Genomic DNA, 27,616 nt, shown 5'->3' on the forward strand with positions numbered 1-27,616 from the left:
AAGTGCTGTAGTGAAGAATAAGGCCACGCCATCTCAGTTTGTGTGGGAAAAACAAAGAAGGATCAGGGAGTGTCACATGGGTCGGCATACTCCCAGACGCTCTCCCTCCCTCACTCACTCACTCAGCCCATCTCTCTCTCCCTCCCTCTCCCTCCCTCTCTCTCTCTTTCTCTCCCTCTTTCTCTCCCTCTCTCTCCCTCCCTCTCTCTCTCTCTCTCTCTCTCTCTCTCTCCCTCCCTCTCTCTCTCCCTCTCTCTCCCTCCCTCTCTCTCCCTCTCTCTCTCTTTCCCTCCCTCTTTCTCTCCCTCTCTCTCCCTCCCTCTCTCTCTCTTTCCCTCCCTCTCTCTCTCCCTCTCTCTCTCTCTCTCTCCCTCCCTCTCTCTCTCTTTCCCTCCCTCTCTCTCTCCCTCTCTCTCTCTCTCTCTCCCTCCCTCTCTCTCTCTCTCCCTCTCTCTCCCTCCCCCTCTCTCTCTCTCTCTCGCTCTATTTCTCCTTCTCTCACTATCTCCATTTTTTCTCCTCCACTAGGTGTATGAATAGCATCACACACATTTCCCTGATATTTTTTTCTCAAAAAAAAAAAAATCTCTCCTCAAGAAATGCTGATGTCTCTCTGCAGACACATGGCTACGATGCACATCATATAATGTGTGCAGACATTATATGATTATATCCAATCAGTCCACGGAGGCCTTCTTAAACAGGCTCTTAACCATGTGGGTGAGCAAGCGCACAGACATCATACTGTGGTGACACTGGTATTCCTCTGTTTACAGTTCCATGTGAGAGTCTGCCTGCCTGTCCTCCATGGCCCGTCCTGCAAAGGTCAGCGCGCTCCAGCAGCGACCACTGTTATACCTCACTTACAGACAACCAACCCCTGCTTGCTAACTGTCCACTAACGAAGGCAATCTGTGAAGTGCTAGGTTTCTATACTACAGGTATTTAACCATAAACTGGAAACCCCAGCCGAAATAACATTAACCCTTAAACTGCCAGTGAAGGTGCAAAAAAATGAAACAAAATGATCAATATCTCTTCCTGTGGAATCTGTTTTAATGTGTGTTTACTTTATGGGCTATTATAGGTTGGATGTGACATTGCACCTGTTAATAAACAACTGGCAGTGTTTTTCGTGTCAGTGGAACAAGACCAGAAATAGCTTTCCCATGAGTTTAGGGTTGAAAACGAAGCGGAGGCAAGGCGTGCCCAGATGGTTGGAATGGTTCCGTCATGGGAACCTTTTCAAACTGTCTGCCTGGTTTTAACTGAGGAAAAAAATTTAGACACATGCAAATATCTATTTTGACTGTGCTTGTAATAGCTAAAAGGGCCCCTATGGGAATTTAAAATTTTACACCATAAAGTGAAATGCTATTATAAGTTTGATTACTTCTAGGGTCCAAAGCTTGAGTAAAAAGTAAAAATATAAGTGTAAAGATTTTCTGCAAATAAAGACATAAAGAGACATTAAAAAACATTTTAAAAAACATATTTGATTATTCTACAAATAATCTGGATGGGAAATGTGAAGCGAATGATCAGAATCCGTGTGGGTTCATACGTAGTAACTCATGGAAGTGAAACAGTTAGTCTGAAACACAGGCAGAAACTTCAGCAGTGAGGAGACATCTGCACTTGGCCTGTCTCAGAGAACATGTGCATCTTAAGGTCACTGCGATATGGCATCGACCAATCAGAAACAAACACCTGATAAACATTAGACAATGGCTTCACCTTCTTGTGTATTTAGACCTGAAGCTCTCGGCTGTGCTTGGGATGTATCAGTTGGCTATGAGTTCCTTTTTCCACTGTTGGTTATTCATAATCGCCCAATAATTCATTGTTGTGCCGTGTATGTGGATTCTAAATTTGTGGGCTTAAGAAGTGAATGGCTTAGGCATCTGGAGTAATAATAAGTTTCCATGCTTCCACAGAAAGGGAGTGTATTTACTTTGAGGTTGCTCAAGATATGCCGGAGAGACAAGAGTCCCAGATTGTCACCGCTTACAAGACGACTTGGGTGGGCAGGTGTTACCCAGACACATGGAGTCCTGCTACACAGAGGCCTGATATCTCCTCTTTAATGCCTGAACAAGCTCTGAAACATGCTGGGTCATATATTTATGTCTTTTTATGGAAGATTCGGATTGAAAAATGACGGTACAGTAGATAACAAAAGACATGATAAAATAATACAAATAGCAAAGGAAAAGAAAAAGAAGAAACAGAGCTCTGTGGTATAAACAATCTCCTCCGTAGTTAAAGGACACTGTAATAAAGGCTATGGCACACATTGCTGGAGGTTAACTGAAAAAGAAATGCTCAGAATTTTCAAATGTAAACTATGTAATTATTCAATTCGAAAGAACATTCTAGGCGTTTTGTTCTTTTCTGCTTTGTGCATTTCGCTGGTAGTGGTGTCTGTAGATTTATGTCAGGCCGACGTCTCCAACGTCTCCATCTTCATGCTACAGTACAGCACATACTGTGTCTCCGTCTTCCTATCAGACTCTTTCTCGTGGACCTGAGCTATCGCGTTAACCTTCTGCAACCACCTGAAGTCATTACTCTTCCCAAGTACTGGTTGATAAACATCTGATCCTTGTTTCTGATGGTGTTCTCTGACACAACTGTCATAATGAACAGCAAAACAGACCTTCTGTACCCGATAACTTTGAAAGGCAGGGTGTGGTTACCTCCATGGCCTTTATATCTCTGACCTGTCGTTAAATTACTATGGGGACTGAGAGGACTTTTATGCCACTGACTGGGTGAACTACAGTCCACCTTAGAGATGCGATGTGTGACTGACAGAACGGACTAGAATAAATCTGCATCAAAGCGCACCAAAGACACAAATCAGGCTCCTGTGAAAGCCAGCGCAGACGCTCCCTGACGCATCCAAAGACACTCTCTGTCTTCAGCTAAGTAGAGAGGAATGTTCCACCAGCTTATTCTGTTTCTCTTACTATAAACCACTGCAGAGGAATGGTTTTCTTCTCTGGACAACAAAGCTGAATATTGTACACTGTGTGTGTGTGTGTGTGTGTGTGTGTGTGTGTGTGTGTGTGTGTGTGTGTGTGTGTGTGTGTGTGTGTGTATGTGTGTGTGTGTGTGTGTTTAGATTACTGTCAGGCCCTTTATGATCAGTGGAAAAGTTTCTAGAATCTAAACTTGTTTTCTCTCTCTCTCTCTCTCTCTCTCTCTCTCTCTCTCTCTGTCAGTCTCTCTCTCTCTCTCTCTCTCTCTCTCTCTCTCTCTAACTCTGATGCAGTTATCTAATTTTTGTGCCCTTTTTTGCCAAAGAACCATATATTAGGAAATGTGTCATGGATTTAATGTGGGATTTAAAGACTTACTCTATAACAGGCAATGTACATTGTTCCTGGTGCGAAGCCTTAAAAATGATTCTTAAAGAATTCCTGTTGAGGATTTGTTTTCTTAGCTTTGAAAAAGTCATGCCTGATTAACGCGAGGGTTTAGAGAAAGTATTACTGTCAGGTGGGACCATTCCCCAATGGTCACTTGCAGAGCTTCACACACGTATGAAGGTGCTACACAACACCCATGAACCAATGATTTTACAGACATGCGGAAAGGACCAAGCCTACATTTGCAGAAAGCAGGATGTTTTTAAGATCAAATGCATTAGACAAAAAATCGGCTGTGGAGGTTATTGGTTGAGAGTGAGTGATTGACATTCATTGCTCCTATAGCTTAATCATTTAAGTTATTAAAGACACTGTTTTGCCTGTATAGAGGGTTCATGGGTAACTAAATGGTCCATTGAAAGGTTACTCTGTGATGTGGTCTTCAGAGACATGATTCCTTTAACCCTTTGGGATTAAGGAAAATTCTGTTCCATGCAGCCCAGTCTGATGTTAATAACTGTGGACCAGCTACATTGCTGAGAATCTGGGAAATGCAAACAACAGCAGACATGGAGAAACCAGAGGGATATTTCTACTGGGTCTGGGTCAGGGTTATGGGTCTCTGGATGCAGAGTAGTCTGAGAGCGTGTTGTTTGCATTCACACATGGCAAAAGTCACCTGGCCCTGACAGGGATTTCCGAGATGAACATTAATCTGAGAAATCAAACTGGAAAGGTGGAACATAAAATGTCATTTTTCATTGATCCTGTTTTGACATGGAAATGACATAACTAAACTTTAAACATGGAAACGTGCAATTGCAAAGATCAAGAAAAAAATGTAAAAACTCAAATACAATGTGTGAGATCAGAATTGTTCTCTGTTATGGTGATATAACAGTCTCAGAAGTTCATGACAAATGTTCTGTGGGTGTTTTCATGAATCACATCATCCACATGACACAACAAAGTCAAATCATTTTGCTCAAAACAACAATCCCTTGCATCACATCAAGGGGTCTCCTGTGTTTTAGCTGTATTGCAATTGTAATGTTTAAAAGATATAGAAATATCATTGTAATATAATATTCTTGCCAATACCGTGCAGCCTTGACAGGAATTGTGGGCTTCTGAGTGTAATCAACTTTGTTTCTCTAACTCTGTTTCTAGCCACGGGCATGCAAATATCCCCAAATCTTCATGGAAAAACAAATAATGAATAATAATGCTGCAATTAAGATAATGCAGTATGCTAAGAATGTTCACACAAGCAATATTGGAGAGTTCACATAATTGCTATCCATCAACTGGGACGCCAACACAAACAGTTGACTCACAAACAGTGAGTCACAGGAGGAACCTCAGGGAGGCCCTCATTTCCACGGAAAACTCTGTGTAAGACAGATTTGGTGTAAAACAGACTTGGTGTAAGACAGACTCAGTGTAAGACAGATTTGGTGTAAAACAGATTCGGTGTAAGGCAGACTCAGTGTAAAACAGACTCAGTGTACATTTTGTGCCTTGTGCAACACGAGAGTTTAATCTGACACTGGAAATGAGGGATTAGATTCCGTGCAGCGTATTCCTATGATCAGGTTCCGAGGCTGAGGAACAATGCTGTCATGGAACATCTTGATTAATTAATCTCTCGAGTTTGAAGTGCAAAGTTCCCAGCTGAATGAAGCTGAAGGTAAAGCTGAGTGTATATGTATTTAAATTAGTTTTACTAACACTGTTTGAAACACTCCTCCACATCACATTCATGACTAAGACATGGAAACGATGTCGTTGCCTTCATATCATCAGATAAGCACACTTGTTCCCATGTGATAAGGGCTCCTTAAAACAGTTTAGAGGGAAATGACTGCAATGTGACATTTTGCCAAGATATTCTTTGATGACAGAATTTGTTTACTAAAGCCACAGAATTGCAGCTGTGCGGATAAATTACATTTAATTTCTTAAAGCTTGGAGTTAAAACACACTGCCACAAACTTTAAATATTCAATCCAGAAACAAAACTGTACTCCACTGTAAGTTGGTGTTTGCTAGCTATCAGTACTAATTAACAAACGTCTACATCACTACTGCTATGTGACCCCTTACAATTAGTACAACAGGATCTTGCAGCTAACAGGCTAGCAATAGTCCTGTCAAACATAAACTCACAAATAGCTTTAAAACGAACTATTTTAGCCAAAGACCAACTAGTTTAGCAGCATCTATTAGCGGTTTAGTTTAACAGTGACAGTTTTTCTTGGCATGTATTTGTATCACAGAACTTTGGATTTGAAATGATACAACTGATATGAAGTTAAAGTGCAGCTGTAATTTAAGAGTTACCTGAACCTTACAGTAATTATTTAGTTGCATAGCACCCCCATTTCAGGGATTGATGAGTAGTTGGACATATCTTGGATAAAGTTGTCACATTTAGCATTTTGCAGATACTTTGCTGTCAAAACCTGTCAAGAGTGCGCAGCAAGATACATACATGTAGGAATGTTCTCTAGTGGTGTCTCGCCAGTCCTATAATACAGCCATTTACATGATTTGATTGTTTCAGGATTTGTTTTGTTTTGTTTTGTTTTGTCTTCAGTTCCTCAGTAAGAGAATTTCCTTCGCAGTGGCATATTGGACAAATGGTCTACTTAGCCAGTCCAACACATTTTGATGCTGGCCCTGAAGTTTCTTTAAAATTCAGAAATCATTCAGTTGCTATGGTCAGCAGTCACATCATCAACAACGACAAGTGAACCTGCCCCCTATACTCCCTGCTCCTGATTCAAAGGTGTGGGTGTATTCTGTCATTCAGAATGAGTACCGTTTCTTTGCACTCTGGTACCTTTCAGCAAACTTTCAACTTGACTTTTCTGTTCTTGAGGTGTAATAGTGGTTCACAATAGTTAATCCACTATTAGTGAACTCCAATAATACAGATCAAGAAGGATACCGAATTCAATTCTGCCCATTTTGATTAAGAATTTCCATTACCTAACTAAACGCTTTAACCAATCACCTTTCACCACTTCATATTATTGTAGTATGCTAATTGTAACATATCATATATGTGATTTTAGCAACATGTTCATGATAAAATTTCAGTTTAAAATTTTTCTTAAATTTTATACATTCATTGTAGGGCTGTAAGAAATATCTTTGTCTGAGGGGAGTGTTTTATGATTGTCAAAATATGATAGAAGTGCCTGCCAAGTATTATAAAACTTCAAAACTGAACCCCAAAGGGCAAATCTTACTGTAAAAATGTGTTGTCTTCTAATAAACAGTGGGATTTGGGAAGAACTGTGAGATTTTCTGTGGAGTTAAATTCTCCTATGAACTAGAAGAGAGGTGAAAGCTATGGCATCTAATAGTTTAGACAGAAACAGATCGTGGTGCTATGGTGCCAAATATAGCTAGGTCTGCTGATGGCTGTATCTGAAGTCCTAGTATTTTTGAGAGTACTTAAAAAAATACAGCAGAACCTAGTTAATTTGGGACAAGACCAAAACATATATGTCAGGTTAGCTGGAGACTGCACACATCTGTTGCATTCTTCTGTAATCTCTGGATAAAACTGTGATAATTTAAGTTTACATTAATGGATTCTACATATTGCTTTAAACTCATAGCCTATGAGGGTATCAAGCCTATCTAGGGTGCATGAAGAGGAAGAATGAATACAAGCTAAAGTTCTGAGCTTTATTTATAGTGATGCCTTCCATTGTTCTAATTTGAGTATAAATCCTTGATATCAGTCCTCTTGCCGTAACAGGACTGTAAAAGTTCTTCCAGTCTTGACTTGGTAATGCGCAGTAGAATTAGCACCCAGCAATTCTACTGCTAATCATTGGTCTCATTTGCTGCTCATCACTACAACCATGTAGGCCCAGTACCTCTCCAACATGATTCTGTCTCCTTTATATGTGTTCCTGCAGTCCTTTGGTCATTTTAAAAATGGAGTTCAACCATTCTTCAGCTTGGAAGAAAAACCTTTTTGAAATGGTCTCAGAGGATGTCCAGGTACAAGCTCTGGCATCAGACATGGACAATGATATTTTGAAATGGCAGTATGGAGGTGTTGGTGCAATACATAGAAATTGGCTTTTCATAAAAGGACTTAATTAAAGACCCCCTGCCCTCTGGCCTAAAGCTGGCTAGGTCTGTCTTGATCCAGTATCATATGCCAGTGTATTTCAAAGTGAAATCAATCCATGACTGTTGAATGTATGATGAAATCCGATTCCAGTTGGATGTGCTCAATATAATCTACATAAGCCATAATAATAATTACAAACTGGTCATAAATAATTCTAAATATGCCAAGGTGACCTGGCTGATATTTGGCTGAGAAGTCAATATCAACACTGAAGTGAAGCTGTATGCCTGAAGGTGCGAGGTGACATGGTCAGGTTTAACAAAAACAACAAAAACACTTAACAAAAATAGGTTTATAGTAAAAGTGTCTGCTCCTTTGTTTTTTATTCATTTGCGTATGATGCACTTAAAACCACACCTATTTTAAAGGCCTCCTCTCTGCTTACACCACAGCTCATAACTATGGCTGACGGCATCTTCATGGAAGCTGTCGCAGGGCTGTAATGTGCCAAGTCCTCCTACAGAGATCATCACCACATAAGAACCTTTGTCACATCTTCTCCTGGTTCTAGACTCCAGTTCCCACAATCCTCTGGGTGATCAAGGGGCACTCACCTCACTGCCCTCCACCAATCAGAGATTTACATTTACAGCATTTAGCTGACACTTTTTATCCAAAGCGACTTACAATTCTGACTGAACACAACTTGAGCAATTGAGGGTTAAGGGCCTTGCTCAGGGGCCAACAGTGGCAACCTGGCTGTGGTGGAGCTTGAAATGACAACCTTCTGATTACTAGTCAAGCACCATAACCACTGAGCTACCACTGCCCTCACACGCCAGCTCATCATCCCCTAAGTACTGAACTGATGCACCTGTCTGTTTGCCTTCTGTAAATACAATTCCTTGTTGTGAAGTATTCTCCCTGTTTTGACAAGTGTACGCCGAGTGGTGTTTCTATTGGATTTCTCCTGTTTTTGACCCTGTTTTTCGGAATTGCACCTTTTGCTTATTTGCCAGGTTTTTTCTCACTCTTCTGGTTATTACCTTCGCCTGTTTCCCAACTACGTTCCTGGGTATCCTCTATTTCAGTAAAGAGGTACAGTTTTTTTTTTTTTTTTGGTCTGCAAGCACCTGGCTGGTTCTTGCTCCATTACAACCTTTACTGTATTGAAAGGAAAAGTCACTTGGTTCTTTGACACTGTAATCTAATCAGCTTTTATACCAATGTCCACGTGAAGTTTCTAGAAAAACAGCTTTTAGAAGGCACAATATCCTCTTTGTGCTTGAGATATAACACTTTCCGCGAATGGTGTGGCTGTTATCTCCCTGAACACCACGACCACATTTAACTACAACTACAGCCACAGCGGAACTGAGTAACATTCAACAGGAAACATCAACAAAACTGCAGAACCAAGAGGTAATTCTGTGGCCATAACACTCATTAATCTTAGCTGGCAGCAAATGGCCACTGTCCTTAAGCCTGTTGCCTGAAACTCCCAGGACAATATAAGTCAATTACAGCAAAGTGGTCAGTGGCAATTAAAGTAGCCTCAAGAAAATGGGAGGTTTTCCCCCGATCCTCACAACTCCTTCCAGTGCTGGAAAGGCAGTATCTGATCTAGGAAGGGAAGAGATTCATGGATGACTAATGTGCTCATGTACCTCAGAGTGCAGACTCGTCCAGCGTGGCTGCTGATTAATGCCAACAAAGCTTTCATCAGAAACTCTCTGTGGAAGACTAACTAAAGATGTTTCTAAGTGCAAAGGTCGAAATGTAGGACAGTCTTTCAAATATAATAAAGTGGGCAAACAAGCAAAACCAACCATTCTGGAGTGCATCAGAATGGGCAGGCTGTTCTGTTCACAATTCTCTCCCTGTGGCTTTCCAGGACTGTGCGTTAGGTGAATGGTAGGCCACCTCAGAGCTGATTTTCCCTGGTATTTAATGCACACAAAAGCTTTTTGTCTGTGCAAACTGTGCAGAGACAACGTGGGTCTGTGTGGAGCAGAGAACGCAACCCATGTTTGTTGAACCCACATTCTGATTTATAACATTTACATTTATGGCATTTAGCAACTTACAAAAGTGCTTTGTCATTTGCTCTTAGAAGGTACCCTAGCCAGTACATCCAAAACAGCGTTTCCTCAGCGCCAATGAGTACATTTTTTCCCAGTAAGTCAAGCATCAGCTGATTAAAGAGATTAAATGGTCAACACCCAGCGCAAGTTTCAGATTTTTGTTCTATTGCCTCTGACCATGGCATGATTGTATGTTTGTTTTGATGTCTGTGACTGGGCAATTCATTTTTTTAAATATGTGATGTGAGGAGACCAGCCAACACTGCCACACATATTTGTCCTCCTTGGCCAATTATAGAAACATGCTCTGCAACTTAGAAAGAAAAGATATGGATATGCAAATGTGATGCTTAAACTAATGTCTCCTCTGACACAAAGAAACAGAGACCATCTGCTGTTTGCAAATCAAGCAAAGGAGATGCATTTTGTTCTAGAGTCATAATGATGAATTGTAGAGGTTACATTATCCTACACAACCAGGGTTAGCAAAATGTTTCTTATATTCTTACGTCAAACAAGGACACACAGTGTCGGAGATACAAAGCACTGTTCTTACACAGTATCCCTGTCAGTTCTCATCTTTACTCACTAGCTCAAGGACATAGACTTGGGCTGAACTGGTGGTGGTGGGGGTTGTAACTGAAGCCTGTCTCTCTTCATAACATGTGGAAGTTGTTCTCATTTTAACAGCGGTGTTGTAATGGAAGTTGTTGCTGGCTATTTTGTGCATTTAATTACTCACTTTCCCTGTGCCCTGAAAGTAAAACCTTATGTTTTGCCTCCACTTGCAACTGACAAACTAGAAATTGAAGGGAAAGACAACCAAACCATGCTAACCCTAAAATCTGTGAATGTGAGCCAGCTAAACAGTGAGTGAGTGAGGGAGGGAGGGAGTGAGTGAGCATGAGAGTGCGTGAGAGTGCGTGAGAGTGCATGAGGTGCGTCCTATCTAAGAACATCAGAGTCCCAAGGAGCCCGAAGAAAAAGTGCTCCTGTATGAAGTTGCCTCCTTTTGCATTCTTCATCTGCACATAAACACACTAGAACAGGCACACCGGTGTTGTTTTTTTAGAGCAGTTTTTCACCAAAATATTTACCGCATATTTGGAGGTAGCAAAGTTGTCCTCTGACCACAAACAGATGTTTAATGAGCACATCACATACCTGAGCAAATGATTTGAAACCACAAGCCAATAATACTTACTTGTCAGATTAGCAACCATGTCAAATACCACAAACTCCAGCAAAGCTTATTTGCATACGCGTAGTAGCTGCCAAATTGCTCTTATGAGAACAAAGGAAGTCAACCTCTGAAAAGCGAAACGATGAGAACGTGAGAGGAGCTGATGCACTGATGGTAAGCAGCTGTTGTGAAATAACAGTCAACCGGGCAAGTGTAAAATACTTCATTTCTTTTGCAATCCTTTGACATGCACTCAATCCTTGGTAATCCCTGTCAAGAAATCACTTATCAAAAACGCTCTGTTGCACGAATCTATAATGATAATTGAAAGCATTAAGTGCACAGTAGCAGAATAAACTCATCACGCTTGCTGAAGTTTGGTAGATTTAAAGCGTTTGGTTTCACTTCACCCTTTGATGCCTTGTGCCAGATTTTTTGACCGCAAAATACTTTCATCTCTCACAAAGCAGAGACCCTTATGAGGTAGAAGCTTTCTGACTTATAAAAAATTCAATCAAAGATATCATTGTAGAGTAATCGTAGTGTAATTGTAATCAAGTGAATATTCTGAACAGGGACTTAAGATTTGTGTTAAGTGCAGCCTGAGTGCATTCCATACTGCATTCATGTCAGTGGAGTTGGTTGCTTTGACCAGTTCAACTAAAATCTTAAAAAGACTTAAAGCTTTTTAAGCGGCTATCGATACAGGAAGGCCAAAAGGTGAGCTCCTGGGATACAGGCATCGTACCTGGGGAATTTCATTGAAACCCGGACGCGCAGAGGGTCATCGCATTAGGAATGGACAGTCGCACGGCCAGAGGGTGAGTGCAGCTGTTCGGCTCAGGGTGGGGTGCGGTCAAGGTGGGGAGCGGTCAGGCTCCGGTGTGACAGGGCCTTCACTCTGCTCGCAGCACACACGTCGACTCGCCAAATCTTCTCAACTGCTGCCATGGAAGGGCCACAGGCACATCATCGTAAATCCTTCATCATCAGACAGAAACGTGGAAGATCACGACATCGACTGAAGCGTTCCTGTTAAGATAGAACAGAAAGAAGAAATGGAGAAAGTCGTTTTTGAATTACAAGATCTTCGCACGCACGCGTTCAGACACACCAAGCTACGTAGCACTTTAGCACGCTTCACGGAGAGCTACGCTGCACAAGCCTTACATGCTGTGTCACCTGCTGATCTCCACGTGGGTTGAATCAGCAAAGTTTTACATGACACTGATTCAAATTCAAGACGTTTGCCACTGAGTCTGCAGACTCATAAACGAGGCACATACTTCACCTTTATTACACAGAGGCCACACGGGTCAATATTTCATTACTCCATTCCCCATGGTGTATGGGACCTTTCTGAATGTGCATGGCCGATTAACCACTGACAACTCTGAGGCTTCAGGGGGTAAAATAAACCCAAGCAGGCGGGTCTGAATCGGAATTGTGGAGAATGGACTGTCTGTTGTCTTATCTTAGCTCAGCTCCTGGCTCATCAGCCCATATGCATGCGTGTGTGTGTGCTTGTGTGTGTTAGTGTTTTCAGCAAGAATGATAAAAAGGAAACATCAGTGCTGCTTTTAACAGTATACAGAAGGAAGTGGTAAAATGGCATTCACTTCATCACTGTCAAAGTGGTTACCAAGAGCTTTGTACGAATGCCTAAACAATCAAATGAAACTGGCATGTAGGAGAGGTCTAACCTCTTCATACAGACAGCCGATGTGCAAACTAAAGTTGGAAATGCTTGCATGCTGGAATGACAGCTTTATGTAACAGGGGTAACAGGGACCAACTGCTTGACCTGCCCACTTTCTGAATATTAACTGTGCTTGCATGCAGGCTGATGGCCTTCTTAACAGGCATGAGACACAACTGAGACATCCACGCAGTCCGTCTAAATGACCCGTAAAAGGTTCAGCCCACTTCCATCCGTGCAGGCAAGCAGAGCTTTTCTGTGAAGCCAAGGTGAGTCCCTGTTTTAAAATAGCTCCCGTGTAAAAACCTTTCCTTACTTAATGGCAAAGCTTGGCCCGGACCAGGCAGTTCTCAGTCTCTGTCTGATTCTGAGTGGGCTTGGATGGTGGGGGAGGGCAGTATTGTTACTTCAACTCACAGGAATTCATGGGCAGTAACTCAAAAGCAGGACCAGCGAGGCCACTGGAGACTCCCGAGGGAGAGACAGAGAAACAAACAAGCTCGCGCCACATAGCCTGCATCTCACACGCGTCCCGATCCGCTGCTCCTACGGTCAGAGTCGGGGTGACACTTGCATTCCACAGGGTTGCCGTTTCACACGCGGACGTTTCAAAGGGGTCTCGTGGGTTTATATTTAGGCATGGGCTTATTCTTGCAATATGACTCATTCCCAACCCCCCGAACATGAAGTGATTGTTGACAGTTTCACGGTATTCCTGTCCGCGGACACACCATTGCCTCTGTTCACACTCCTCTCCTTGTTAACGCACGGCCATCAGAGTGGCTGTACATGTTCTAGGTCTGGATATTGATCTCCTTTGCCCCTGAATTGGAATCAAGTAATGACTAAGATTGTTAAAATCTGTGGTTGGGTAGATAATACATGATTCCATACAGAGAGCTGTATGGATGAGGTTCACTCCTCACTAACGTTTTGTTTGCTATGTTAACTGTAAAGTTGATGATATTTCACTGTCCATGGGGAGTCATTTACTGGATGAACATTTTGCAAAAATATCTGATAGGCAACAAAGAAGAGAGCTTTACGGTTGTGAGCATAAATCCACATATAATAACACAAAATTGTTTATAATATCAGACACACCAGAAAACCACATCAAAACGCTATCTTTCAGCAGGCTTTTTTATGTTTCTTGAAACAGTCGTGTTTATTAATGGCTTTGCGGAGCTTTTTATATCTCCCCGATAATTGAATCCAAATGTTTTGAAATGGTTTGTTTATCCAGTGAAAATGCACTGTTAATGGTGTTGCAAATGAAATTATTGGCTATATATAAATAAACAAGGAGATAAGAGCAGTTTTGGGAGACAGCGGCATTAAGCCACCACATTTGCACTGTTCTCTCGCTTACAAAAAGTATCCCCTCATTCACCAGTCCATCACTCGCTGGTTGTGAATCAGTGCAGACACAAGCATAGCCAGTGAGGCATGTCCTTCAAACAGAACTGTGTATTTGTATGATCATGCAAGCCCGTGGCTGAGATTACGAGAGCGATAACCCACCCGTTGTACAGCGCTGGTATACAGCTGTGCACACACAGAGGGCCTCCCTGTGTTTCTGTCTGGCCTCTGCGTTGTACATTTGCAGCTCTGGCAGCTGCTCCTGATTAGCTGAAATTGGATTCACTTGTTTTAATTTAATGCCCTGATGGAGGCCTGGCTTCGTAATGTATTTCAGGACATGATCATTTGTAGCCTTATGTATTTATTTCACTCCTAGACAATTCACAGGGTGACATAGTAGACTGTGTTCCCAGTCAATAACATTCTGTCTGTAGTCCCTCCACTGTTAGCCCATCTAACATGTTTTCATTTGTAACCAACAAGCTAAAACACTTCTTGCGTAGAACTTTAAAGTCCTTTCAAGCTGCTCAGCCTGTTACACCTAGATCATTAATCACGAATAAACGACTAGTTTATCTGCCCGTCAGAGAACACCGATGCACAGTAAGCCACTTCCTTCCTATATTATACAGAAAAAGGAAATGGAGAGATGAATTTCAGTGTTTCAAACACCAAGAACACTTACTTCAGCTCCAGACTGCATTGAGGCTCCTGGGCCACGTCAACAGACCACACGACGCAGAGCAACAGGCAATAGTCATTGATGGCAGGCAGGGCAGTAGCCAAACTGACAGAGCTCAGTAAGTGTCGCTGCCTTTTGCCTGTGCTGGGTGAGCATGTCTTGTGTGACACTTCCTTTAATGAACCATGCCACAGCAATAAGGTAAGACTGCAGAAAATTACCATACCTTTAGTAAGTGAACTTATAGATTTATAGTAAATGCTCCTTATATATTGGAACCTATGCATTTTTGCTTTGTATTTTTAAGTTACTGTGTATTTTAAGTGATCTTCAGTGACCTAATCTGGGCAGTGAGGTTCGTGGACTACACATTATTAGTTTGAGAAGTTCTCTATTTTCAAGAGAAGAACACAGTAATAGACAATACCCTTTCATCCTTCTGATATATTACACACAGGGCCTTGAAAAAGTATTTATACCCCTTGAACTTTTCCCCATTTTGTCATGTTACACCTACAAACTTAAATGTAGTTTATTGGGATTTTATGTGATAAATGAACACCAATTAGCAAATAATTGTGAAGTGAAAAGAAAATGATACATGGTTTTCACATTTTTTAATAAATAAAAATCTGGAAAGTGTGGCATGTATTTGTATTCAGCCCCCCTGACTCAATAGTTTGTGGGACCACCTTTCGCTGCAGTTACAGCTGCAAGTCTTTTGGGGTATGTCTCTACCAGCTTTGCACATCTACAGGCTGAAAGTTTTGCCCATTCTTCTTCGCAAAATGGCTCAAGCTCGGTCAGATTGGATGGAGAGCGTCTGTGAACAGCAATTTTCAAGTCTTGCCACAGATTCTCAATGGGATTTAGGTCTGGACTTTGGGTAAGCCATTCTAATGAATGTGCTTTGATCTAAATCATTCCATTGTAGCTCTGGCTGTATGTTTGGGGTCGTTGTCTGCCCCTCTCTCAAGTCTTTTGCAGCCTCTAACAGGTTTTCCTCCAGGATCCTGTATTTATCTCCATCCATCTTCCCATCAGCTCTGACCAGCTTCCATGTCCCTGCTGAAGAAAAGCATCCCCACAGAATGATGCTACCACCACGTTTAAAGGTGGGGATAGTGTGTTCAGGGTGATGTTCAGTGTTAGTTTTCCGCCACACATAGCATTTTGCATTTAGGCCAAAAAGTTCAACTTTGGTCTCATCTGACCAGAGCACCTTCTTCCAGATGTTTGCTGTGTCCCCTACATGGCTTGTGGCAAACTGCAAACGAGACTTCTTATGGCTTGCTTTTACAAATGGGTTTCTTCTTGGTACTCTTCTATAAAGGCCAGATTTGTGGAGTACATGGCTAATAGTGGTCCTGAGGACAGATTGTCCCACCTGAGCTGTGGATCTCTGCAGCTCCTCCAGAGTGACCATGGGCCTCTTGGCTGCTTCTCTAAGTAGTGCTCTCTTTGCCTGGGCTGTCAGTTTAGGTGGACGGCCATGTCTTGGTAGGTTTGCAGTTGTGCAATACTCATTCCATTTTGGATGATGGATTGAACAGTGCTCCATGAGATGTTCCTAGCTTGGGATATTTTTTTATAGCCTAACCCTCCTTTACATTTCTCCACAACTTTATCCCTGACCTGTTTGGTGTGTTCCTTTGTTTTCATGATGCTTTTTAATCACTAATGTTCTCTAACAAACCTCTGAGGGCTTCACAAATCAGCTGTAGTTATACTGAAAATAAATTACACACAGGTGGACTCTATTTGCTAATTTGGTAACCTTTGAAGGCAATTGGTCACACTGGATGTTATTTAGGGGTATCAGAGTACAGGAGGCTGAATACAAATGCACACCACACTTTCCAGATTTTTATTTATTGAAAATTTGAAAACCATTTATCATTTTCTTTTCACTTGACAATTACCTGCTACTTTGTGTTCGGTTATCACATAAAATCTCAATAAAATACAGTTAGGTTTGTAGGTGTAACATGAAAAAATGTGGTAAAGTTCAAGGGGTATAAATACTTTTTCCAAGCTCGGTATGAGAGGGTAAACAACGTGTACATCACTGCTAGTGACCATCCTGGGACTACACAAAACCATTTAATGAGGGAACAAACAGTGCTTTTAATGTCCTTTAAGACTCACATCTGTTTTTTAAGGTGACTTAGGCAATTAAACATATGAATATAGAATGAAAAACACAACTAACATCGCATATCTTGCACGAATAACAGACTAACGGGAAAAGAAAACGGTTGGTGAAACACATGGTGTGACCTTATCATTCTGCAATTCAATGCTGTGGTGTGTGTCACTTTTTTTCTAAAAATAAGTGCTGCAGAAAACCAAAATAGCCCAGAACCTAATTCTGCTGCTTGTTTCTTTTGGACCAGTGTCATGCACTCCAGGATGCTGTGCATGTGAGAGGTGGAATGCTTTGTTTTTTGTACTTTGGGGATGAAGCAAAATTTGTTTTTCGACTCAATCTGTTCTGACTCATCATCTTAGCTTTAAGACTGACAGATGTCCATACACAGTGCAGCCATGTTATTTTCAACATGGCCAGCTGTGTCTCCTTGCTGGATTTAGGCAGCTTTTTCAAAACCAGGTATGTCCTATAAACAGATGCACAAACATTATTTAATTTCAAGATATATGTTATATGTATATTAGCAATCAAGGATCCAAAGCTTCTAAAAGAGAACGTACTAGCAAATGGTTGTGGTATGTGACAGTGTGTACTGTGACAGGTGTAATTTGTCAGTGTGTACTATAACGGTGTGTACTGTGACAGGTGTAATTTGTCAGTATGTACTTTGTCAGTATCTACTGTGACTGTGCATTGTGTCAGTGTGTACTGTGACAGGTGTACTGTGTCAGTGTGTACTGTGTCAGTGTGTACTGTGTCAGTGTGTACTGTGACAGGTGTACTGTGTCAGTGTGTACTGTGTCAGTGTGTACTGTGACAGGTGTACTGTGTCAGTGTGTACTGTGACATTGTGTACTGTGTCAGTGTGTACTGTGACAGGTGTACTGTGTCAGTGTGTACTGTGACATTGTGCATTGTGTCAGTGTGTACTGTGACATTGTGCATTGTGTCAGTGTGTACTGTGACATTGTGCATTGTGTCAGTGTGTACTTTTACAGGTGTACTGTGTCAGGTGTACTGTGTCAGTGTGTACTTTTACAGGTGTTCTTTGATAGATGACAGTGCGCTGCATACTTGCATAGTGATGTTACTAAAGCTAAAACTAACACCATCACCAGGCTAAAACAATGGTGGAAAAGAGGCATTGTTACAGAAAATCAACCCTCTGATAAATTCCACCAATCCAAAAGATGACATATACAATTCCTCTGTACAGGTGTCGTAGTTCAGGGAAAAGAGCTACAGGCTCATCTCAAGTATGCCTTTATAGCTGAGCTGGCACAGGTAGTGGGACTTTAAGGGAATATGATGTATGGCTTGTTCAAATTCTGAACACAGACTGACAATGCACTTCCTCACACAGGACTGTGACGAGCAGACTGAGGATTTGCCTTTTAGGATATGAGCTTGTAACATTTGCGCTGGGTGTGGACGTTCCCATTCTCCTCCACCAAGCCTTTCCTGACTGCCAAAATATCTGTCTGACTGTAACTGTTGAGATAAACAGACAGAAAATCCAGATCTGCTCCACTTGTATATGAAAGCTTAAGTACACCTAATTATCGTTCTATTTTCATGTTTTCTTGTATAACCCCTAGTGGACTGAGAGTAGATTAATGGTAGATTTGGAGGAATTAACGCTACTTGCAGAAGGTCACCTGTTGTGCTCCAGGTGAACCTACTGGTGGTACTGCCAGATGTTTGGATCCTTCCTACCCTGCTGTGTGAGACTACATGTGGAACACATGGGTTTATTCTTCATATCTGATTTATTCATGTCAACAATCCTCCTACTGTTGCAACCTCTTGTGCCAGCAGGGATCTGTTTCACGTGACCGTTTCATCGAGTCCTCCAAAGCGGATTGTCATTAGGTTGTTCACCACCACCACCAACAGCAAAAAAGACACCCTCAATAATTTGTGTACCGAAAGCATCATTTGAGTGAATGAATGAGATTAAACGGTGACAAAATGTATACGCTGCCTAGAATTGCCTCTACAGCGCTGCCTGAAGACAGCTGCCTGCCCACAAAGGGTTTCGTCAAGAGAGCTTACAGACTGTGTGAGCTGAATTCAAATCCAGGTGTCCAGACAGCAGAGCAGCACCACTGCAGCCTGATATGAATAGCTAAACTAAATGAACTCTGAAGAATGGTATTATTCGAGCGTTTTTCCCCTACTCCTCTCTTTAAGGGTGCCACCTTCACTGTGATGTTGGACATCATGACTTTTCAGTACAAATCTTTACATATAGTCCCAGGTTTATATTCAGCATCTTTTTAACTAATAGCCCTATGTACAGCATACCTAAATTGTTAAAGCAATATAACAATTATAAAGCATTTCATAATATTACTGTTACAGTATCAGATAATATCTATTTTTGGAGAGATTTGCAATATGGAATAAACTGATGTTACATAGAATTAGCTGCTATACTTTGGGGAAACAGTGGTGTAATGAATAAAATGGCTATAAGAGAACAGTAATGGTGGTCTTCCTCGTCTGCTTCATCTTCTTCCTTATAATCTCAGATCTTCCTAGTGCAGTGCCTGTGACCCCATGGCCTTCTCATATTTATTTTCTAAGTTTAGGCCAGTACAATATGATTAATTAAGTGTGTATTTTGCCTTTCCATTTGGTATGTGAAACGCCAGTTATTAGGTAGAAACCTGATCCTGTTTTACCTGGGTCAGCTATGTAATGAAATAGCACATTAATGAAGTCTTTGGTTGATTATTTACTCTACTGCGAAATATTGACGTGGAGTCATAATAATCTCTGCAAACAGTATTACAAAAGAGGAAAGAAACCGATGAAATGTGACTTCCATCAAACTGACATCGATGAGTTTACAGTGATTACATTATCTACAATAATGTTCTGTGAAGTGTTCAAGAGCCATAACGATAAACTAAATTAACTAGATGACTAATCAAGTATACCTGGAAATGGGAAAATTCTCTCCTTGTAGTGCACTCAACATTAAAATCTCTATCTAGAAGTTTAGTAGTAATAGGTAGACTATAAACAGAAATCCAATGCTAAACTGTGCCCACATATATACAGCTTTTTCTATACATTATGTATAATTTATTATATAACTGCATACAGTCTTTTAAGAAATAATTTCAGTTTTTTTTTAAAAAGATCAACCCCAAAGATGTATCTTATTTTGTTTGGACCAAAATCCTGCATTTCAGCCCTGACTTGGAGAGCAAAGAGGGAATCGGAAGAAAATGAGATTCTTTTGTTCTTGTGCCTTAACCACCGCCCCCCTTTATGATGTAATGTCTCTAGAAGGCAACAGGACAAGCATCAAACACTTGAAAGAGAACGTAATCAAAAACAGACAGAGCCCAACAAGTTTTTAACAAGTTTGCTAGACTAGGCCTTAAAGGAGAGACGACTCTTCACTGTCAGGGCCCTGGGGGTGAGACCCAAGGAAGAAATAAGCCACCAACTACCGCAATTTGCCAAGCTACATAAAGAGATGTGTGGCTCGGCTGAAACGAATTTCCACCATTTGTTTCTAATCGGGTCTGGCTCCTGGGACCAGCCCTGTAGATATGTTCTTTCTGAACATCTCAACTTCTATAAACAACCAATCTTCTTGTTACCAAGCTGATGGATCTCAGGCACTGGCCTGCTCGCCACTGTCAAGAGCTCAGTGCATGTGAGTTATACTTTTGACTAATAATCATGCTCTGAATATTCATTTACATCACACAGCAAAAATCCCCAAAGTCTGTGCTTTTCCAGGAAACATTTACACCAGATGTGTCACTGTCACACACTTCAGTATCATTTAATTACCATTTTGGAGCAGAGTGTGTGAAGAAACATTTTATTGAAGTATCACTGTTCACTGCAAGATATGCTTAGCTTCTTTCCAATAATTTATTACAGCCATAATTTTTCTGTACCGTTCCTCTTCTCCACTGTGCCTGTCTGCTAAGTAGTCACATTTTTGCACATTGCTTATAATTAAAATTAAAATGGAAATGACTCTTAATCTTCTACCAACTCCAACAAAACCAAAGCACCAATTTCTGATTTTCTCAAAACAAGACTTTTTTTTTTTTTTTTTAATCTTGCCACACTGTTATCATCTGCAGTCAAATTAAGGCTCTCGATCTGTCTGGAAAACAGCCATATCAGTGCATGCCCCCATGTCATCAATCTACTCTGCTGCTGCAAGAACTGATCTGGAAACAGTCCCGGGGCACTTCACAAGAAGGCCTGGCGATTTAGGAACTCACCAAATGCACTGAGAAATACTTTCTCATTTCCAGAATGAACAGAAAGGCATAAATGCTACAACCCCCCCCCCCCCCCCCCGCTAAAAAAGCATTGCATTGCCAGGCCACCAGAGGTAAGGAGCACAGGTAAGGAGGTTCAGTACTCACTGCACATGTTTCAAAGAGGAGGTGAAGAGGAGATTCACCCTAAGCAGTCTGCTGCAGTACCAAGTCAGTGAGGCATGTGAGGGAGCGCAGACTTCTCTCCTCCCCACTCCCCGAGCTGGAACTACTCTTTACTGCCAGCACTTTATTAAACAGGATGATACGTGAAGGGAGACAACTACCTCAGCTTTGCAAGCACTGGGCTTTATTTATTTACTTCTGTTTGCTTTTATTTTTATCTTAGGACAAGGATAAGGCATGTTTTTTTTTCCTTAATGATTTCCATTCATTCTCTTTGAACATGTCAGAAATTTTGTCATTAGTGCCCCTAAACAAAGTTTGTATTAGTTTGAGAAAGCTCATGTGTAAGGCCAAAACTGACATAGATTCTGATTGATATATAAATATTATAGTCTCCTAATTAGGATAGGCTATATCTGATAGGTCTAAATGAACTAATTTGAATAGTTTAAAAGATTAAAAGAAGAATAGCAAACCCACCTATTACAGCTGTTTCAATTTACAATGATGGATTTCTACTCGTGTGCTGAAAGGTCATTAACAGACATCAGATTGTAAGGTTGTGACAGATTGCTTGGCATAACTACTCCTGAAAGTATTGAAGGCAATTTAATTGCTGTGCTTTCAGAGAAGTCTTTTCAGTCTGTAACTTCTTCCATGTTTGAGGGAGTTCTGATTTCCAGGGAACAGGAGCAACGTACATTAACCTGTAACACATGCTCATGTATGCTCACGTATGATACTCACATGGCGCATATATATATATATATATATATATATATATATATATATATATATATATATATATATATATATATATATATATATATAGTGCAGACGTAATGTAATTGTATATAGAGGTTAAGCAGTGAAATCAGTGAGAACTGAGAAAAACGTGCAGACCACCCTGTATATTTGAAATGTACATTCACTCTGCATTTTTGGGAATGTTATTATTCACCATTTCTTCCGTAATCCATGTTGAAAAAAAGAAACCCTGGCCTGCTGTAAAACATGCTAATGATGACATCACATACTAAACTTAGAGCTGTCCGCTCTGCACTATATTTGGACTCTGCACCAGTCATGATGTAAGTTTTAGCTGTTTCGACTGAACTCCATGTCATCTGATGCCAAAGTGGTCTGCTCGGAAGTCGCACATCCCTGCGCTCACTAGAGCAGCAAACTGAAAACACACTCCCACTAATATAGACCACAATCAGAAGGGAGAGAAATGGGGCCTTACTGTGTTTTCTGATAGTCCTACCAAAATATCTCAAACTTGTACAGCTATTAAAACTACAAGAGTGAGCAAGAGAGTGATTCCTGTCTGTATAAGGAGAAATAAAGCCTGGAGTCCTTTGTTTATTTTTAAACAACATTTTAGACCATTTTCTGATCATATATATGTCTTTGGATCCAATAAGACAGGCTCCTAGATAAGCAGATGTGGGAAATGACAAAATTATTCTGGTTGATGATAACACTTCCAGTGAAGTCTTAATGTGGCTCTAGATAAGCTAGACATTTCAGAACCTCAAAACACAAATTATTAAACATTAAATGGAACATTCCATTTTTATCAGCCATGGATATGATGACTGAATGCTGGCGTCACCCATGTAAATCCATCAGCTCTTCACATTTTCTCGACCAGCTGAGCTGCGTTTTCTGGAGCGCCGTGTTTTCAGGAGACAAGCGAGGTGTGACTCGACCTTCCAGGCTGCTAGCATGGTGGAGCATGCTAGTGTGCCTGTGTAATGCGCTCCTTAAGATATCGCAAGTCCATCTTTCTCCGGGATGGGAGGCAGGAGGCGGGAGGCTTTCATGGTGCTGTCGTACGGAATGAAAAAGCCCATTAACTACACGCAGATGGTGAGATTGCACTCGCCATTTCTGATGTGAATGCAGACAAGAACAAATTGCCTACTTGCCCCGGTCTTCCTCTACCTGAACGATGAATAGCAGAAATATGGCACAGAGGAACATCAATGAATGAGCTCTCGTGCTGTGTTTAATGTGTTCTCCAACATTATTCCATCATTCCAATATAATTCCTGACCCTTTAAGGGTTGATTCATGGGTCCCAAACACTCCATTGGACCCTACTGCAGAAATAACGTTAGTATAGTACATTTCCTGTATTATAGATGCTTCTTGGTACCATTGTGCTAACAATGGCGAATTCATGTTACGGTAATATGTTCAATGGGATTATGAAGAAAAATTTACTCATGCAAGAGGAACAATTGTGTGGGCTGGGCAGACAGATTGAATGTCTTTAGGTCTTGGGACATTGTGGACAGAAGAGAATAATGGCAACTTTGCTAAAAACACTGTATGTGTAGTGGATGTGAACAGACATGAGCTATAAACCGCGGCGGGTAGTAACGCGTTATACATTTGTTGCTTTACATTTACTTAAGTAACTTTTTAAACAAATTGTACTTTTAAGAGTTGTTTTAAAAGAGTGTACTTAATACTTAATTACTCAGTATATTTGCGAGATCAAAAATGTACTTTTACTCTGTTACATTCCTCAACGTTCATCCCGTTACGTTTCAAAATACTTTAACCCTGCAACCTGAGAAAAGGAAAGTGCTAGTTAATCTAGCTAACGTTACCTAGCTACGTAGGTTAGCTAAACTGCAAACGTCAGCAGTTGAACGGAACCCATTTCAAGGTATATTTTCAAGATTATAAAGGTTTCAATGTTATAAAAAGTAAGGGGTGTTATTGATTTTATGTATTTATATTTCTTTCGACCACATGCACAGTTGTTAGCTAGGCAACGCGGGATATCTAGTTAGCTAGGTTAGCTATATTTTCTTTTCTTTTTTTTGTACCCATTTACATCTACATGTATGGCATTAGCAGACATGATCTACGAAATTGCTTTTAGTTGTCTACTGCCGACCCGATTACATTCACATATTGTGATGTATAGTAAACGTTAGGCCTGTGGAAAACCCGTACCAAGGAAAGTGGAGCCCCTGCGTGATGGCAGACAGCTGCTGGACACTGAAGAGGGACGATTCTGGGGCCAGATATTCAACATTCATACACCTGTACAAGACTGTGCATGTTATGTGTTATAAGAGCCTTATTTATGAAGAAGTTATATGGTACTTATTGTAAATATCACTTTAAAAACATGCCTGAGAGAGACATCTTTAAACAGCTGTGAATTCAGTGTAAAAAGAACTACAAGGACCACACACGCGCACGCACGCGCGCACGCACGCACGCACGAACGATGTATTAACATGAGTCTATGAACTTGAAGTTCATGGGAAATCAATTGTCAAAAATATGAATCACACTTTGCTTTAAATATTTAATAATAAATTGATTAGATTTAGATTTGAATACTTCTTACACTCCAGGAAGAACTGATGCTATCTTGCTTGTTCAGTAGATCCAGCTAAGCCTATCATCTGTAAATCATTACTTGCTGAGCCAATACAAAATAACATTCAACTGTATGGATTTTCACTGACTGCTTCTATTAAAGCCTCAGTATAAACCGCTGTCCTGTACAAAGAGAGAGGTGTGATTATGTACATCCTATCTATTATTATGACAATGTTCCCCTTGCATTTGTACAGTCACAGGTTAAATGAATACTGTTTACAGAGTTACAAAAGAGCCAGAGATTTGAATAATAGATACTGGATGCTCTCTATACATCCAAGTGCAATCCTTTGTGATAATAAATGTGAAGAAATGCCAAACACAAATCTCAGAAGCACCGTTGCTTTACAAGAACAAATAACAATCCCATTACGAAGTACAATATGACTGAATGTGCAGGCGCGGGTTTGTGCGATCTCCAGCGCAGGGGACCATGTGTTTTAAAAGTCTCCTGTCAAACAGTGCCGAAAAAAAGGGGAGATTCTTTCCTTTTGGCCTTCTCTGGGATGTATAAACATCACACAGTTGTGACTTTAATGTGTCAACAGAATATGAAGTGTATCCATGACATGCCAACACAAACACTGAGCTATTGTTCTAAATCTAGAGGGACGACTTTACACAGCCTGCGCTGGGATGCTTACTAAAGAATATTTGTGATTTGTCTTCAAACTGTTCGAGGGTCTTAACTACTGTACTCTCGTAGTCAGTGTAGACAACACAGAGCCATAATAAAGAGCATTCCAAAAAAACACTCGGCTTGATGACCCGGAATCTTGCCAAGGCTTGATTTTTTAAAACCTTTTTTTAAGATGTTTACATTCTTCAGTTTGTCTTTTAACTCACCATTTGGAGGAATGCAGTGTAATAAATTTGGTGAGAGCTGTTTCTGATCTTATCATCAAGCAGTAATCCCAGGAGAACAGAACACTGTATTGTGTGGTTTTATTTGCCCTGTGTATGAAATACCCTTGAAGGTGATTAAATGATAACGGGAAAAGAGGAGGAGGATAAACCTTGGAGAGGTTTTGCAAAAATTTGCAAAACAGGACATTTAACTGAAATAACTACTAAGACAATAACTGCTAAGATTTTTTTTTGTTGTTGTTTTGATCAAACTTTGAAGGACTGTGCCAGACCTATTTCAGGTCAGTGGCTCAATCGCTGTGTTGACACTGAGACAAGTTATGGTAGCTCAGCTGAATGTCGCAAACTTTATCCAATTTCTGCCATCCTTATTCCTGATTTGAACTTGATTTTACCTAAAGTATCCATCATTAACATTTATCTCAGCAACCCGAAGAGAGCGTAGCAGTGCCGGTCTGACATATGACCAGACGGCTGATCTAAGATAAGATCATTTATAATTGTTTTCTTATTGCCTATGAGAACATGAGAAATGAGAATTACTCAGCTGGTATTTTAGACCCTTTCATTTGTGTAATCTTTAAAGGAGTGCTTAAATTTAGTTTTATGGGTGTTCTGACTTCAATGACAGTTAACGGGCACTCTCACCCACGATGCCGTGTATGTCACATGGACTCCAGAATGTGCAGGTGTCTCTGAAGATAAAGCAAAGTCATTAATTCAGTTCAACATATATAACCTGTTCGGTCAGTTCATTCCATTAACTTGGGTGTGAAAATGTCAGACGATGGAGACTCTGCTCAAAAATAAGGGAAGTCCTCGCTGACGCTCTCGGTGTCTCTCGCCTGTATTCCTTCACAGCAACACCGCCAGTGAGTGCCTGTGCACCGGCCGTGCCCTCAGCAGGAGAGAGGGTGAAGGAAATGATCAATCATCCAGTATAAACTGTAAACAGGCGAATGACACGTGGCAATATAAAATGGAAAATTCAAATAAACAAGAGCGAGCATGTTTGGAGGCACTAGCGCCCACAATAGGCCCTCGACAGGGCATCTGAGTAATCATTAAGAGCCATAACTCCGAGCCAGGGGGCTTTAAATAAACAGTATACTTCTGCAGGCATATACACTCGCCCCAAATTTACTTTACCCAAGTTACTGAGAAACTGGAGGGGAAAGGACACGGACCAGCTTGGAACAGTTGGTATCCCACCATCGCGCGATTCCCCAGTACCATGGTGCAGCACTGTCACACTGTGCCTGGGGGCCATGGTGTATACTCTGTCTGATGAAATTGAAAAGTGATATAAATATAACCCTTTAAAAGCAATTTTTAAAACAATTCTAGCCTTTATTTTGACACACATTTTTTGTTGTTAAGGAAGAAAAAACATTATTAATTACTATTATCAAGACGTAAGACTAACAATTAGTCATTTCAAGAGCCAAAATCCTCAATTTTGGCAAATGGTAAGGTATAAGAATGCCTTTGTCTTATAATTAATGATAGCAAGGATGTCCTCTATAAGGAAGGAATTCTGCTCCTATAGTCTGTGAGGCTACAGTTGGGGGAAAATTGTCATTTTTTTCTTCATTTAAAGCAAGGATGCAGTAAGCATCCAGTGTAACAGACTGTGCCTCATTGTTCTCTTACACCCAATAAGATGTGTACAGTGAAAGGCACTCTTTGAAAAGTAAATAAATAATCAAATATTTAAATTGTTGCCATTAGAACACAACACACACATCAGGCAATCAATAAAATGACCAATGTGAAAATACAGAATCAGAACTATGTCCATTTTTGCAGTTTGTCGTTTAAATATTCAATATCTATTACATTCAATTGGCTACTGCTGTTTTTGGCCACCTTTCAAACCAATTCCCTACCTTACACAACGCTACACATGCACAGCACTGTTTCACCTCTAGCCGGTCCTTATATTACCTCTGGAGACGCACCGTGGAAAGCTTCTCAGCCTTGCACCCGGTCCAACCATAGATCTTTGTTATAGATCCAGAATTGATTTATAAAACCTCAAACTGGGATGGGTCCAGGAACATTCTTCACGGTGACCTCATCATCAAATTCCCCCCTTTAATTGAGCTCTAATTGGCCCTGATTACATGCCTGTTTGAGGGAGTTAGGGGAGAAAGAACATCAGGCCCTTTACAGCAAGTCTACTCCATGGGTTAGGTAATGCACATGCCAGTTACTCTCATCTATTACAGGTAAGGTGTAATAGCAAGTTGAAACCCAATGGGCCCCTT

At 40.8% G+C, this 27,616-nt stretch overlaps 1 protein-coding gene and 1 long non-coding RNA gene across 10 annotated transcripts in view; one reads left to right on the plus strand and one right to left on the minus strand.

The window, feature by feature from the left end:
- The window catches only part of myocd (myocardin), a 62,204-nt gene extending 47,582 nt beyond the window's left edge, over positions 1–14,622 (minus strand). For all 9 annotated transcript variants that reach the window (XM_081698338.1, XM_035533723.2, XM_035533721.2 and 6 more), the window contains exons 1-2: positions 14,490–14,622; positions 11,489–11,772 (exon numbers count right to left, since the gene is read on the minus strand). The gene's annotated coding sequence lies outside the window, so the exon portion shown is untranslated. The remainder of the gene's footprint in view (positions 1–11,488; positions 11,773–14,489) is intronic.
- Positions 14,615–19,113, plus strand: LOC145651409 (uncharacterized). The gene is made up of 3 exons (XR_014117361.1): positions 14,615–14,687; positions 16,883–17,097; positions 18,002–19,113. It is a non-coding gene; the product is annotated as an uncharacterized LOC145651409 (long non-coding RNA).
- Positions 19,114–27,616: the final 8,503 nt, after the last annotated feature.

The sequence above is a fragment of the Electrophorus electricus genome, chromosome 15 (genome assembly GCF_041902795.1).
Source record: "Electrophorus electricus isolate QZ-2024a chromosome 15, ASM4190279v1, whole genome shotgun sequence".
NCBI classification, from domain to species: Eukaryota; Metazoa; Chordata; class Actinopteri; order Gymnotiformes; family Gymnotidae; genus Electrophorus; species Electrophorus electricus.